The sequence below is a fragment of the Tachyglossus aculeatus genome, chromosome 21 (genome assembly GCF_015852505.1).
Source record: "Tachyglossus aculeatus isolate mTacAcu1 chromosome 21, mTacAcu1.pri, whole genome shotgun sequence".
Lineage (NCBI taxonomy): Eukaryota > Metazoa > Chordata > Mammalia > Monotremata > Tachyglossidae > Tachyglossus > Tachyglossus aculeatus.
The window spans coordinates 26,963,490-26,979,044 of NC_052086.1; the positions used below are offsets into that span (position 1 = coordinate 26,963,490).

The following is a 15,555-nucleotide window of genomic DNA, read 5'->3' on the forward strand; positions in this document are numbered from 1 at the left end:
CCTTTTCATGAAGCCATGCTGCTTCCCTAAGCAGGAAGGCCAGCTCACCTTCAGGTAGATTTCAAGATCATATTTACCCTAGTGTTAGTACAATGCTTGGCACAGAGTAAGCACTGAACAAATACCACCATTGTTACCATTAAATGGTTGTTACCAGGTAGAACACAGCACATACTGTTGCTTGACTGTAAAGCTTGTGGGTAGGGAATGTGTCTGTTATATTGTTATACTGTACTCTCCCAAGTGCTTAGTACAGTGTTCTGCACAAAGTAAGTGCTCGATAAATACAAGTGACTGACTGACCTAACTTGATGACTACACGGCAGCAATACTTCCAAACTTCTCAACAATTGGGAGACCCATAGATACCACCACTTCTGACTCTCTGAGCAACTTCATCGACGTCCCATCCAGACCGTAACAACACCTAACAGCAGCACTGGCTCATCAACAATGAAGTCCTAGAATGAGATCAGACTCAAAGCTTTGAAGCTATGCTCACCACTGCACCCAGGCGTTATGTGGATCGTGCAAGACCATGGTCGACAGCAGGATACCTAAGCAACTGCTGTGGGGTGCGCTGGAATTGAGAGATGGAAAGCAAGGAGAAGAGGGGAAGCATTTTAAGGCTGTTGTCAAACAAATCCTCAGACAATGCTGCTTCCCTGCTGAAAACTGGGAGCTAAATGTGGCAGATAGACCACGTTGGTGGCCTGAAATCGTGAAAGGAGTGACTCCTTTTGAGCAGAAGCTTCGTAAGGATCGTGAGACAAGGAGGCAAAAATAAAAACGGAACAGGCACTGAGAACAAGAAATGTGTTGGCATGACATGGCCCAGTCTTTGTGACATAATGTGGTCAGGACTCTGGGTTTCACACTGGCCTCTTCACAAACACACACATGTAACACACACACACACACTGCAGTGAATTTCACCATCAGTGGTGTCTTCTTTGTGCACTCTATCTCTACGTACACACTCACACACTCAGTCGGTGCTCACTAAGCACTGAATGACAGGGAGCAGCCTCTGGACATGGTGGGAAGATGAAGATACTTTGGGATGTAAGGTAGGAAGGAAACGAAGGATAAAAAACAGAAAGGGGGCGGAGGATCGTCAGTAGCAGGTCACATCTTAAAGGAGACTAATAGCTATATTGTGCTTTCCCAAAAGCTTAGTACCGCACTCTGCACACAGCAAGTGCTCAATAAATACAATTAATTGATTGATTTTGACCGTATTCCCCAATCAGGCCTGATCCTTCAGTCAACACTTTAAAATTTCTGAAAACTGACTTTCCTGGGCTTTTGGGGGACAGACTGGATGGTCCTGGTGGAAACAGGTGCCCCACGTGAACGGGAGTGAGGCAGGAGAGGAGACTGAGGGAATGCAGGACCTGTCGCCCAACTTGCAAAATTTATCTGAAATTAATTTGGAAAGGAAATGAAATACAACCAAAGGTCAGTGCCGCTGAGGGCCTGCAGTGGCATGAGCTTTCGACATTCATTCATTCATTCATTCAATCGTATTTATTGAGCGCTTACTGTGTGCAGAGCACTGTACTGAGCGCTTGGGAAGTACAAGTTGGCAAAATATAGAGACGGTCCCTACCCAACAGTGGGCTCACAGTCTAGAAGGGGGAGACAGAGACCAAAACATATTAACAAAATAAAATAAATAGAATAAATATGTACAAATAAAATAGAGCAATAAATACGTACAAGCATATATACAGGTATACATATGCATATATACATGGCTCATGGAAGTCAGAAGACCTCGGTTCTAATCTCCACTCTGCTAACTGCTAGCTGTGTGACCTTGGGCAAATCAATCTGTTTCTCTGTGCCTCAGTTTCCTCTTCTGTAAAATGGGGATTGGACACAGTCCCTGTCTCACATGGGGCTCACAGTTACATGGGAGGGAGAACAGGTATTTAATCCCTATTCTACAGTTGAGGAAATTGAGGCACATAGTAGTTAAGCTCGTTATGGGCAGGCGACGTGACTGCTAATTCTGATGTAATGTACTTTCCCAAGCAGTACTGTGCTCTGCACATAAGTAAATGCTTAATAAATATTACTGATTAAGTGATCTGCCCAAGCTCACAAGGCAGGTAAGTGGAAGAGCCAGAATTAGAACCTGGGTCTGCTGATTTCCAGCCCTGAGTTTTTGACCAGGTCACACTGCAGCCCCTAGACTGCAAGCCCCAGGCAGGATAGAGACTGTGTCTCAATTGATTATACTGAATCAACCCCAACACTGAAAACAGGGCACGGCACATAGTAGGCGCTTAGCAAGCATCATAATTATTATGATTATTATTAACCGGGTCCCCCCACTCTTCCAGAGGCCTCTAGGGTCAATCAAAATGTCAAGCTGGGCCATCAGCTCCACCCTTCCCTGGGGCCGGGGGAAGGCCAGGATGTGAGAAGATGACCATCTGTGGAAGAGTGGCTGAAGCCCCTCGGTCTTTCACCTGGATAGGTTAGTTGCCCTCAGCTCCATCATTCATTCATTCAATTGTATTTATTGAGTGCCTACTGTGTGCGGAGCAGTGTACCATCAGCTCTCCCAGCTCGATTGTTACTGACTCCCCAGAGCCCGTGCAATCAATCAGTGGTATTTACTGATGCTTAGTGTGTGCTGAGCATTATTCTAGGCACCTGGGGTAGAATAATCTAGTACAGTACACCAGACCCAGAGTTCAGCGGGAAGGGAGTAGGAACCGATGATCAGCCAACAATGACCACGAGAGCAATGTCTGCTCAGACCAAATGCGATAATGGTATTTATTAAGCGCTCACTTCTCCCTCTGGTATCCTATCACCTGAATCCTTAAGGAGTCCAAGAGCTCAAACTGTGGGAAGACTTGCCGCATCATCCGGCAGCCTCTCTGGCCTGCTCACGGCTGGACCAGGACACGATTTCAGTCAACATCACCATGAAAACTGAGGACCAGTTTCCCTGCTTCAGGAGCGGTCTCTGAGGTGCTTAATCTACCTCCTCCGTACCTCTCGTGTCTCCGAGAATGGCACCCACTCCGTCTCAGACTGCCAGACAGATGCCTAGCCTAACTGGAAAAATGTCTGGGAAAGGAGACTGCACTACCTTCCATGTTATCTGGTCCTACTGTCTCACGCGCTGCCCTGTCAGGAAGTTAGAGAGCCAAACCAAAATCTCTGCCATGGTTGAGGTCCATTTCCTCTGGCGAAACGAGCCCAAGCGTCCGACAGGTTTATTTTTGTGGAGAGACCAGAGGCTTCTGGCATGACTACAAGTCTTGCCCGCCAAATGTGGGTGACGGCACCCTTCTCCGCAAGTCCCGAGTCTGGATTGGCCAGGCCGACTCCGTGCTGGGTGCAGACAGCCTATGCTGCAGAGACAGACTCAAAGCCCAAATGTCTCTATTTATATCTTTCCTCTCCCCGGCAGTGACCTTGTATCTCAAGCCTTCAGCCCAAGCTAGTGCTTACCGCCAAGTTCCCAATGTCTCCAGCGGAAGGACGCCAGAGGCTCTTAACTCCTGCAGGGCCACACGCTCATTACCTTGTCTCCACCCCAGGGCATCGCGCCTAAAGCAGGTGCTTTAATCAACACGGTAGGAATGACGAGGGCGATTATGATTGATAACGCGATCGTGACGCTACATCCCAATTAGGTCCACAAGGCCCCGGGCAGTCAAGTCTTAATTTATGAAAAAGTTAAAAGGGGCTCTGGCATGTGGAAGGTCAACTTGAAATCCCCTTGGGTAAAGGATTTTGCCTTGGCACATTTTTAGGCTTTTCTCCGCCACCAAGCTCCAAGCAAAACTGGCAGCCAGGAGGTGTGGATGCAGGAAGAAAAGGTTGGGAAATGGGTCCTGGGTAGTGGGTGGGGGGAGGGAGGGGAATGAAGGGAAGGAGAAGAGGAAAAAGAAGGGAGGAGGAATTTTGAAGCTGTTAAAGAACTGGATACAGGGCAGACTGTCGTAATAATAATGACAATAGTAATAATATTAATAATAACGTTAACAACAAGAAGAATTGCGGTATTTGTTAAGTATTTACCACATGCCAGGCACTGTACTAAGCGCTGGGGTGATGATGATGGTATTTGTTGAACGCTTACTATGTGCCAAGCACTGTTCTAAGCACTGGGGTAGATACAAGGTAATCAGGTTGTCCCATCTGGGCCTCACAGTCTTAATCCCCATTTTACAGTTGAGTTAACTGAGGCACAGAGAAGTTAAGTGACTTGCCCAAAGTCACATAGCTGACAAGCGGTGGAGCCGGGATAGTAATAATAATGATGACATTTATTAAGCGCTTACTACGTGCAAAGCACTGTTCTAAACACTGGAGGGGTTACAAGGTGATCAGGTTGTCCCATGGGGGGCTCACAGTCTTAATCCCCATTTTACAGATGAGGTCACTAAGGCACAGAGAAGTTAAGTGACTTCCCCAAAGTCACACAGCTGACAACTGGAGGAGCCGGGATTTGAACCCACGATCTCTGACTCCAAAGCCCGTGCTCTTTCCACTGAGCCACGCTGCTTCTCTGATGACTTCTGATTCCCAAGCCTGTGCTCTATCCACTAAGCCAAGTTGCTTCTTTAAGCCAGATAGGTGGATACAAGCAAATCAGCTTGAACAGAGTCCCTGTCCCAAACAGGATTCACAATCTCAATGCCCGTTTTACAGAGGGGGGAACTGGGTCACAGAGAAGTGAAGTGACTTGCCCAAGGACACACAGTGGACAAGTGGAGGAGCTGGCATCAGACTCCAGGACCTTCTGATTCCCAAGGCCTGTGCTCTATCTACGAGGCGGTGCTGCTTCTCACAAATCAGCGTGCCTCTCCACCTGTAGTCCGGGCTGGCTCAGCGTGGTTAGGAACGGCAGAGTTAAAGTCCAAAGCGTTGTCCTCAGCCCACCTGCTCCGTCCGGGGAGGTGGGAACCCACACAGTTCTCAGGACCTCGGGACACTATGAAGCGGCTCCACCTTCCCAGCCCTGCTGAGTGGGAAGCCCGGACAACGGCTAGGCAACAACAAGGGGCGGGAGCGGGGAAAGGGATCAAGTGTCCCGAGGTAGCCCGACCTTTCCCTGTCTGAGCCGCCAGCTAAGCTGCCGTTTCCACCACGCCGGCGGCCTTGCGGGTTGGGGAGCAGCTTTTATTTACCCTGCACAACCTGGGCCAAAGATTCAGGCCAACGTGTCAAACCGGAGGCGCAGAAACCGCGGCAGCTGGTCCCGGGTTTGGGCCCGGACCCGCCGGTGGGGAACTATCGGGCGGCTCCGGACAGCGCCATTTAGTGACATTTCCAAACCGGGTAAATAAATAAATAAGGGGGTGGCTGAATGGCAAGTCAGGGAGGCCGGACCCTTAATTAACTCCACTTGTCGGCACAGCAGCGAGGCCTCCCTCAGAGGGAAGATGAGCCCACCCTCCCCCTTCACCCCTCTCCCACGGATGATATTCCCCCACCCCCTGGCCCCTACTCCAGAACCTCGGTGACGACTGCCCTGTGGGCCCACAAATCCCACGAGGAATGAGCTGATCCATTCCCAGAGTGGCGGGCCTCTCCCGCCTCCCTCGCCCTCCCTTCCCCTCCTCCCCCAGCCACCCTGCTGCCCGCCTCAGCTGCCCTCTGCAATCTGGCAGGCACTGGGGCCTCCAGCTGCTGCCCTGACGGCTTCCAAATGGCCGTCTCCGTGCCCGGGTCCTGCTGCCTCTTAAATGCTCCACCGCAACCCAAAATAGAAAGGTGGCCCCTGCCAGGTCCAGGGGCGGCAGGGGACAGTGCGGGGCAACAGGGGACAGGGGATGGAACTGGGGGTGGAGGGTGAGGAGAAGATTCTAACTTGGACTCTCTGGGCATGCAGGGAGGCGTGGGGGAAGTAGGGGGCATTCCCCACAAACCTGCACATGGAGTTAAGGACTGGGCTTCGGTTCAGTGGGCCACTTCTTCCCACCCCACCCATTCGGTCTCATTGTCCTCCTCCTCCTCCCCCTCCAGTGCCCTGCTCATTCCCGGCTGGTGGGATGACCCAGGTGCCACTGTTTCTAACTGACAGTGCCAGGACTGCCTTGTTTCCAAAGCACAGATGGCCCGGCCCTGCGGGGGAGATCCAGTCTGTACAGCCAGGAAAGTGGGGGTGGGGAGGGGGGAGCCGGCGGGGGGGGGGGGGGTGAAGGAGGGGAGAGGGCTGGGATCTCAGACGGATTCTCATCTCAGCCTCTGAAGTGCAGACACCTGCTTTCCCCAAACTGTAATTATCATGCAGAAGAAACAGCAGCCACGCTCCATCTCGCCAACAACTCCCCACAGCCACCGGCAGCCCCCCACAGCCCCCCACCCGCTGTGCGAGGCAGCGCGGGGAGACACATCGCGCCCACCCCGTGTCCACTCGGCACCCGCGCTCCCTGGGTTGGGGCGAAGCCTCTCTCCCACTCGCACCCGCTGGCACGGTGGGCACCGCACGGCTCATCGCCACCCTGCCAACGCAGTTGGTGCCGGCTTTGGGGGATTCTCCCTGCCTCCAGCTATAAACACCCCCCTCATCCAACTTCCCACCGTCGGACTCGTTCGAGGACGAGCCCGAGGCAGCGGCTGCATTTACTCACATTCTCTTATCCGCGTTTGCCCTTCCGTTAAGTTTTCCCGAAACATACGGCAGGCAGGTTGCGGGCGGGCTGGAGACCCCACGGGTGGCCTGTGTTCCGACGTGGACAGAGCGGCTCTGGGGGGGCTGCCTGCTGACGCCTGGCCTCCCGCTCCCGCCTGGGTTCCTGCTGCTGCTGCTGCTGCGAGGCACTGCGAGGCACTGCGAGGCGCTGGAAGGCTCTGCTCTCACATCCGCTCCACTCCTCCCTGTTTGTGTTCTCGCGCAGCGGCCAAAGGGGGGGCCGAGAACGGGGGGGACGGTGGTGGTGGCGGCGGTGGCGGGCGGGGAGGGGAGAGAGGTGGCGGTGAAGGGAGGAGGAGGCGGAGGAAGAGGAGAAGAAGGAGGGAGAAGAGAACCAGAGCAGAACTGCTTTCCGCTTCAGGGCTGGGGAAGAGACTCAGGCGGCTGCAGCTGCAGCTGAGGCTGGATTGGAGCTTATCTCCAGGTTCCAGGCAGGATTCTCCCAACTCTCGGCAAGGAGCGGTCCGAAACATGTCCCGTCCCCGAAGGCGGGCTTCAGCCTGGCACTGTAAGAGTGTGAGCCCCATGGGGGACAGGGGCTCTGTCCAGCCTGATTAACTTGGATCGACCCCAGTGTTTACAACAGTGCATGGCACATAGCAATAATAATAATAACAATAATAATAATGATGGCATTTATTAAGTGCTTACTATGTGCAAAGCACTGTTGGAGAAGCAGCGTGGCTCAGTGGAAAGAGCCTGGGGTTTGGAGTCAGAGGTCATGGGTTCAAATCCCGGCTCCGCCAACGGTCAGCTGTGTGGCTTTGGACAAGTCACTTCACTTCTCTGGGCCTCAGTTACCTCATCTGTAAAATGGGGATTAAAATTGTGTGAGCCCCCCATGGGACAACCTGATCACCTTGTAACCTCCCCAGCACTTAGAACAGTGTTTGGCACATAGTAAGCGCTTAACAAATACCAACGTTATTATTATTCTAAGCGCTGGGGAGGTTACAAGGTGATCAGGTTGTCCCACGGGGGGTTCACAGTCTTCCTCCCCATTTTACAGATGAGGGAACTGAGGCCCAGAGAAGTGAAGTGACTTGTCAATTGGCAGAGCTGGGATTTGAACCCATGACCTCTGACTCCAAAGCCCGGGCTCTTTCCATTGAGCCATGCTGCTTCTAAGCAGCTTAGCAGCTAGTAAGTGCTTAATAAGTACTATTATTATCATTATCACCATCCAGCTGCCCAGGCAGCCCGCAGATAAGGGCCACTCAGTGCCCCAGCACTGGCCCCCGCCCCCAGCCTGCCTCCACTCCTCTCCACAGGTAAGGGGGTGACTCTGGTCTGCATTCCCACCAGCTGCCCGGAGGCCCAGGATCAGAGGTTGAACAATGCCACCGGGGCCACCCTTGCCCTGGCTCCACCCCAGCCCCGGCCAGAAAGCCAAAGAGAAAAGCCAGGGGCACGGGGGCAGAAGGAGCGGGTTCTAATCTTTTCCTCTCACTGACTCGGAAGCTCTGAATGGGGCCTTTCAACAAGCCCAAGGTGACAAGAGGCGGGCCAACTTAGCCACTCCCGTTCCTTCTCTCCCTCCCTCCTTCCTTCCCCGGCCTATCTGAACACCAGCAGCGGGACGACAATGGAGACAGAGATCTAGGACCTCAGAGACTCTCCTCTTGCCAATTTTTCAAACTAATTTCCTCTGCCCCCCAAAATGTTCTTGCTCAGAGGAGAACTTCATTCTATGGACCGTGAGCCCCATGCGGGACAGGGACTGTGTCTGACATAATTCACTCGCATCTACCCCAGAGCTTAGAATGGCTTTTGACACATAGTAAGCGTTCAACGAATACCATGAACAAAACAAAGAAAACGAATTTCTGCTCTCATGCTAGGAACAGGTTCGGTCTCTTCTTGCTACCTGTCCTCTTCCAACCCCCAGAATGACTGAGACCTAAGGCTCTTCCTTCAAAGTCTTTGCTGCTGTACTGCCTTGGGAAAGGGAGGGACGGAGAGAGAGTGTGTGTGCGCCCAAGCACAAGACACCCTAAATGCAGTTCCTTAAAACTCCTGAGGATCTGTGGAAGGAAGGAAGGATGGGAGGGAGGAAGGAAGAGAGGGAAGGAAGAAGGAAGGAAGGAAGGAAGGATGGGAGGGAGGGAGGAAGGGAGGAGCTGGGTTAATAGAGCGGGAGGCTACTTTGTCAGTGCTGAGTGCACTTTACTGCGAGGAAGAACGATGAACTCTCAGCTGGGCTCCACTTCGCTCAGCAATAGATGCTTAATAACTTATTCTCCTCCATCAGGAAAGACACCTCAACCACAACTGGGGTGGAGGCTGGGGGCCTCTACTTTAAGTACACCGCTTCAGCGTCATCTGAACTTTGGATCTGTCTCTGAACAGATCCAGGTCATGAATGGATTCACCTCCCCTTCCGGCAGCATTCATTTTTCTGTTCTTTTCTCTTTAACCCCTCCCCACATAGATAACACTTGTTCCGGTTTCACAACCCAAATGTGCGTGCGCTCATGCACACGTGCACATACGCACACATACATATCTCACCCACACACTGCACTGTGGTCTAGGGAAAGGAGCATAGGACTGGGGGCCAGGGGGCCTGGGTTCTAATCCCATCTTTGTTGCTTGCCTGCTGGATGACCTTGGGCAAGTCATTTAACTTCTCCATGCTTCAGTTTCTTCAATCAATGATATTTAGTGAGCGCTTATTGTGGATGGAGCACTGTAGTAAGCACTTGGGAAAGTACAACTACTCATCTTCCTACCCAAACCCTGGCCCCCACGCTGACTTTCCTATCACTGTAGACAGCACCACCGTCCTCCCTGTCTCACAAGCCCGTAACCTTGGCTTTATCCTCGACTCATCTCTCTCATGCGAGCCATATATTCAACCTGTCACTCTGGTTCGATCGTCACAACATCACTAAAATCCGCTTTTTCCTCTTCAAACTGCTACCAAGTTAAGCCAAGCACTTATCCTATCCACTCTGATTACTGGATCAGCCTCCTTGATGACCTTCCTGCCTCCTGTCTCTCCCCACTCCAGTCCACACTCCACTCTGCTGCCAGGATCATTTTTCTACAGAACCATTCAGTCCATGTTTCCCCACTCAAGAACCTCCAGTGGTTGACCATTCATTCATTCAATTGTATTTATTCATTCATTCAATCGTACTTGTTCATCATCATCAATCGTATTTATTGAGCGCTTACTATGTGCAGAGCACTGTACTAAGCGCTTGGGAAGTACAAATTGGCAACATATAGAGACAGTCCCTACCCAACAGTGGGCTCACACTTACTGTGTGCAGAGCACTGTACTAAGCACTTGGGAAATACAAATCGGCAACATATAGAGACGGTCCCTACCCAACAATGCAACCATCTACCTCTGCATCGAACAGAAGCTCCTTACCCTAGGTTTTAAAGCACTCAATCACCTCGTCCCCTACTACCTTACGTCCCTGATTCCTTATTACAACAGCCTGCACACTTGGCTCCTCTAATGCCAACCTAATCACTGTACCTCATCGCCGACCTCTCGCCCACGTCCTGCCTCTGGCCTGGAACATCCTCCCTTTTCACATCCGACAGACGATCACTCTTCCCACCTTCAAAGCCTTATTAAAAGCACACTTCCCCCAAGAGGCCTTTCCCAACTAAGCCCTCATTTCCTCTTCTCCCACTCCATTCTGTATCGCCCTTGCCCTTGGATTTCCACCCTTTATTCACCTCCCCCTCAGCCCCACAGCACTCATGTATGGAGCCTTAATTAATTTATTTATATTAATGTCTGTTTCCCCTTCTAGACCGTAAACTCGCTGTGGGCAGGGAACTTATCTACCAACTCTGTTACACTGTACTCTCCCAACCGCTTAGTACAGTGCTCTGCACACAGTAAGTGCTCAATAAATATGATTGATTGCACTACATCCGAGTTGGTAGACACATTCCCTGCCTGAAATATCCATTCCCTGCCTGAAATATCTGCTCTCTCTCTTACTTAGGAAGGGGATGGGTCGGATCTGATTGTATTGTATCTATCCCAGCCCTTAGTATACCACTTGGCACACAGTAAGCACTTGACAAATACCTCAAATAATAACTACATCCTCAACAAGGAGGAGGTTGACACGGGCAAGGCGGGGAACAGCTGAGGGGTGGTAATCATTCCACCAGTCCTCTGAGGAATGGTTCGGTTTCTGCAGAGCTATAACCCAGAGAAAAAATGGCTACAGTTGGGTTGGCCACAATTCAAGGTAGTCATACTACTGCTATTAGTACTACTGACAGTAGTGTCATATGAGCTGCGCTCGTTCCCTAAGGTTGAGTATTTTTTTTGACCTCTCAGAGATGTGTGCATGTGTGCATGCAAGTATGCATGTGTGCTCGTCTATGAGGTCACACTATGCTCTGGACATCTGGAGGACACGGCAGGCTTTGGGGTTCCCGCTGAGCACTCAGCCATGTCCGCACAGCCTCCAGGGTAATGCTACCTGAGGACAGTATGAGTGTTGACTAGGAAAATGTCTCAATGGTGAGTGTTTTTTACCCCAATTTCTAAGAAAAAAAAAAGTTTCATTTTGAAAAACCAGTGGTTCTCCACCTGAGGCGGAAAGCCACGAGCAGAAGCCTGGGTTAGCCCATGAGAACTGGAAAATGAAATGACTCTGAACAGGAAGCCAGGCGAACTGTCTGATTTTCACCCACTTGTGCAGAGAGGAGCAAAACTGCTTCCAAGGTGAAGTTCAGTCTGCTTTCAAAACACCTTCAGGGTGAGAGGGTTCCAGGGTTACAAGGGCAACCCTTCGATGTGGGGACTTGGACCTTGCTTTCAGAAAGGAAAATCTAAACTCACGGCACACCTAAGAGTGGGCAGCAGGGAGGATCCTGGGCTTCGGAAGGTCTGTAAACTGGGCGATCAATCAGTCGATCAATCAATGGGCATTCAAGGACCAAATGATGGAATCGGACCCTCAACCTCGTCTTCTGTCTCAGGCTGATCTTAAAGGAACAGTGAACTAGCACTTGAGAACTCGTCATGTGCTCCAAGCCCTGCCCAAACCACAGCATGTATACACAGACCTTTATAACCTCTGTTGCTTCCCCTACCTGTACTTTATTGCAATGTCTGTCTCCCCCAGCTAGGCTGTAAACTCCTTCGGGGCAGGGACTGAGTCTATCGCAGCTCTGCCACTGGTCTGCTGTGTGACCCTGGGCAAGTCACTTAACTTCTCTGGGCCTCAGTTTCCTCATCTGTACAATGGGGATGAAGACTGCGAGCCCTACATGATTACCTTGTATCTCCCCCAGTGCTTCAAACAGTGCTTAACAAATACTATCATCATTATTATTATTATTATCTGTAAAATTCAAGGGATTCAATCCTTCTCCCTCCTAGTTAGACTATAAGTCCCATGTGACACAGGGACTGTGTCCAACCTGATTATCTTGTACCTGCCCCAGTGTTTAGTCCAGTACTTGACATATAATAATCACTTAGTACTATAATTATTATTACTAATTCCATTATATACTCCTAAGCACTTGGCACAGTGCTCTGCACAGAATAAACATTCAATAAATACTATGGATTGACTACGACACCTCTTCACCTAGTGTGCAGATTTAACTCACTATCTCTCTCTCTTGCTATCTCGCTCTCTCTTGAGTCGAGACCAATGTTTCTCTGGGCAGCTGGAATCACTTGGACCGAACCCGAGATTCCTCTGAAAGACAATTCCAACCCAGCTTTTCTGACGCTTGTTTGGAGAGGGCTGGCCAGAGGATACAGGTGACGTGAGCAGCGCTCCCTAGTACCATATAACCCCACAGCTCCAATTTCCAAGGAGTGTGTGCTCTGCTGCCTAGAAAATCCCATGGAAAAAAAGGTGCCGGCGGAGAGACCCACGTCATTAGACCAAGCTGCTTCCATTTGGCCTTTTTCTTTTCTCCCAGTCAGGGTGGAAACCCTGGCAAAACTACAGCAGGTCTGAAGGGGGGGGCGGGGGGGGGGCGGTTCCCCAGAGAGCTGGTCTTTCTCTCGGTCAGGACAGTCTCCCTCCCACTGGCACACCACCTCCACCCAGGCCCCGGGGACCCAGGCAGACCAACCGCAGCCAGTGTGCAGTGGGTGGGAGAGAGATTCCCGGTTCCCTCTGCCCGGCTGCCCAGGAGGCGGTCTCTCCTCGGGCCTGGAGCTCGGCTAGAAATTGGTTCCAGGCGGCTGGGAAGATGTGACATGTGGAAACCACTCATCTTTGGCCCCCCACCTCCAACTCGGGGTAGGGGTTGGGGCGGGGGGGGGGGGGGAGGAGAAGAGATCACCTCTTTAGGTTCCCCAGGAAATACCCGGACACTAGAGGGGTTTCCTCTGATCTCCAAAAACCCTGCTGAGGAGGGAAGACTTTCAGCCTCTGCATCTGGAAGGCACACAGTCGAACCTTGCTAAAGGTGAGGATGCCGCCACCACCACACTCCCCATCTCCCAAGCCCATAATCTGGGCATTATCCTTGATCCCTCTCATGTCTCTTTCAACTCCATACTTGGTCTTTCACCAAATCCTGTTTATTCTTCTGCCCCCGATTTCCAGAATATGTTCCCTCCTCTCCATTCAAATGGCCACCACGCCAGGCCAGACACTGCATCAGTGTCACTGGCCTGACTACTGCATCAGCTTCATTCATTCATTCATTCAATCGTATTTATTGAGCGCTTACTGTGTGCAGAGCACTGTACTAAGTGCTTGGGAAGTACAAGTGGGCGACATATAGAGACGGTCCCTACCCAACAACGGGTTCACAGTCTAGAAGGGGGAGACAGACAACAAAACTAAACATGTAGACAGGTGTCAAAATCGTCAGAACCAATAGAATTAAAGCTCTATGCACATCAGCAAGTCAGGATGACACAGAAAGGAGTGGGAGAAGAGGGAATGAATGAGGGCTTAGTCAGGGAAGGCCTTTTGGAGGAGCTGTGTCTTCAATAAGGCTTTGATTTGGGCGAGAGTCACTGTCTTTTAGAGGTATGGCCATATGGACATGATGACAATGGAAAACCCGATGCTGCTGAGGAACATGGTGAGACAGAGGACCCTGATGGATTGCCATCGGCTCCGGTGAAGCTCTTCCATCTCGATCACCTCCCACCGGCTGTTCCCCGAGGCTTCGTGTCCCAGCAGCGGCTCCAGCCCCGGCTGGCCATGGCCACCGCCGCCGCCACGCAGCCTACCGGCTTGCTTGCCTGCCTGCCAACCGCAGTCTCTGCTTCACTCCACTGCCTGCTTCTAAAACGTCATCCGGTGCCTGACTACCCCTTCACCAAAATGTCCAATGGTTGCCCATTGCTCCCATCATCAAACAGAAACTCCTGACCATTAGCTCTCTGCCTCCTACTTAGCCATTTTCTTCTCCCACTCCACCCCTGCTTGCACCCTTCGTTCCGCTCAAGCTCCCTCCCGCTTCTCATCTGGCAGATCCCTGCTTACCAGGTCTTCAAAGTCCTTCTGAAATTATATCTACTCCAGGAGGCCTTCCCTGATTAATCACTTATCTCTCCCATTGTATTGCTCACCCCTCCAGCCACCTCAGCAGTTCTGTGTCTCATACTAATAATAATAACTGAGGCATTTGTTAAATGCTTACTATGTGCTAGGCACCGTACTAAGCCTGGGGTGGGTACAAGGTCACAAAGCAGACAAGTGGCGGAGCTGGGATTAAAATCAAGGTCCTTCAGATTCCTAAGCACTCAGTACTCATAGCTCCCATGGCACTGGTGAAAGTAACCTTGTACTCCACCGCTTCTGCCTTTCTGGAGTGTACTTCAGTGTCCTTCTACCTTCCAAGACTGTAAACCCCACAAGAGCCTACTACTGTGCTCTGTCCACAGTAACTGTCCAATAAATAGAGAAGCAGCATGGCCTAGTGGATGGAGCACAGGTTTGGGAGTCAGGAGAACCTGGGTACTAATCCCAAGTCTGCCATTTGGCTGCCTTGCAACCTTGGGCAAGTCACTTCACTTCTCTGTACCTCAGTTACCTCATCTGTAAAATAGGGATTAAGACTGGGAGCCTCTTGTGGGACACGGACTGTGCCCAACGTGATTAGCTTATATCTACCTCAGTGCAGTGTCTAGTACATAGTAAGCACTTAACAAATACCATTATTATTATCAGGACAGTGCCCAGCACATAGTAAGAGCTTAAAAAATGCCATAAAAAATATATGAACAAATGCCACTGCTTAATTGAGGACAGGGATCATATTAACTAATTCTATTATACTCTCCCAAGTGCTTAGTACACTGCTCTATACTCACTAGGTACTCAATAAATACTATTGATCAATTGACTGTCTTTATTACAAGTATATAAGTGAATAATGACTTACGCCAAGTGGAGGTAAAGATGCAAGTTGTATTCATTTTTTTAAACTGCTCTATCTTGGCTGGTACGCTGTTTTTCCTTATTTGCCAGCTTGATGACCATTAAGAACAGAGAGCAGCACACAGGTACTCCTGGCAGTTTCCCTAGGATAGTTTGGTCCTCCCAAGGAGTCCCTGAAGAAGTTTTGATGTGAGACTAAAGTCAACTTTCAGAGTCCAGCCCTCTTTCTCTTTCCTGGAACGGTTACCCTCTAGACCATAAACTCATTTTGGGCATAGAATGTGTCTGTCATATTGTATTCTCCCAAGCGCTTACTACAGTGATCTACACACAGTAATCACTCAATAAATATGATTGACTGATACAAGAAAGTCCCAACAACCCCGGCATTATGGCATTATCATAGAACTGTAGGTGGGAACAGGATCTGTGGAGATCAGTTACTCCAACCCCCTGCTTCTGTGCAAACTCCCCCAAATTGAACAACATTCAGGAATGGCTCCTCTGACCCCGGGAAGTGGCCTTGAAACATGT

At 50.7% G+C, this 15,555-nt stretch overlaps 1 protein-coding gene across 1 annotated transcript in view; it reads right to left on the reverse strand.

The window, feature by feature from the left end:
* Nucleotides 1-15,555, reverse strand: part of NCOR2 (nuclear receptor corepressor 2) — a 443,860-nt gene that overhangs the window by 70,407 nt on the left and 357,898 nt on the right. The gene's annotated exons all lie outside the window — the stretch shown is intronic.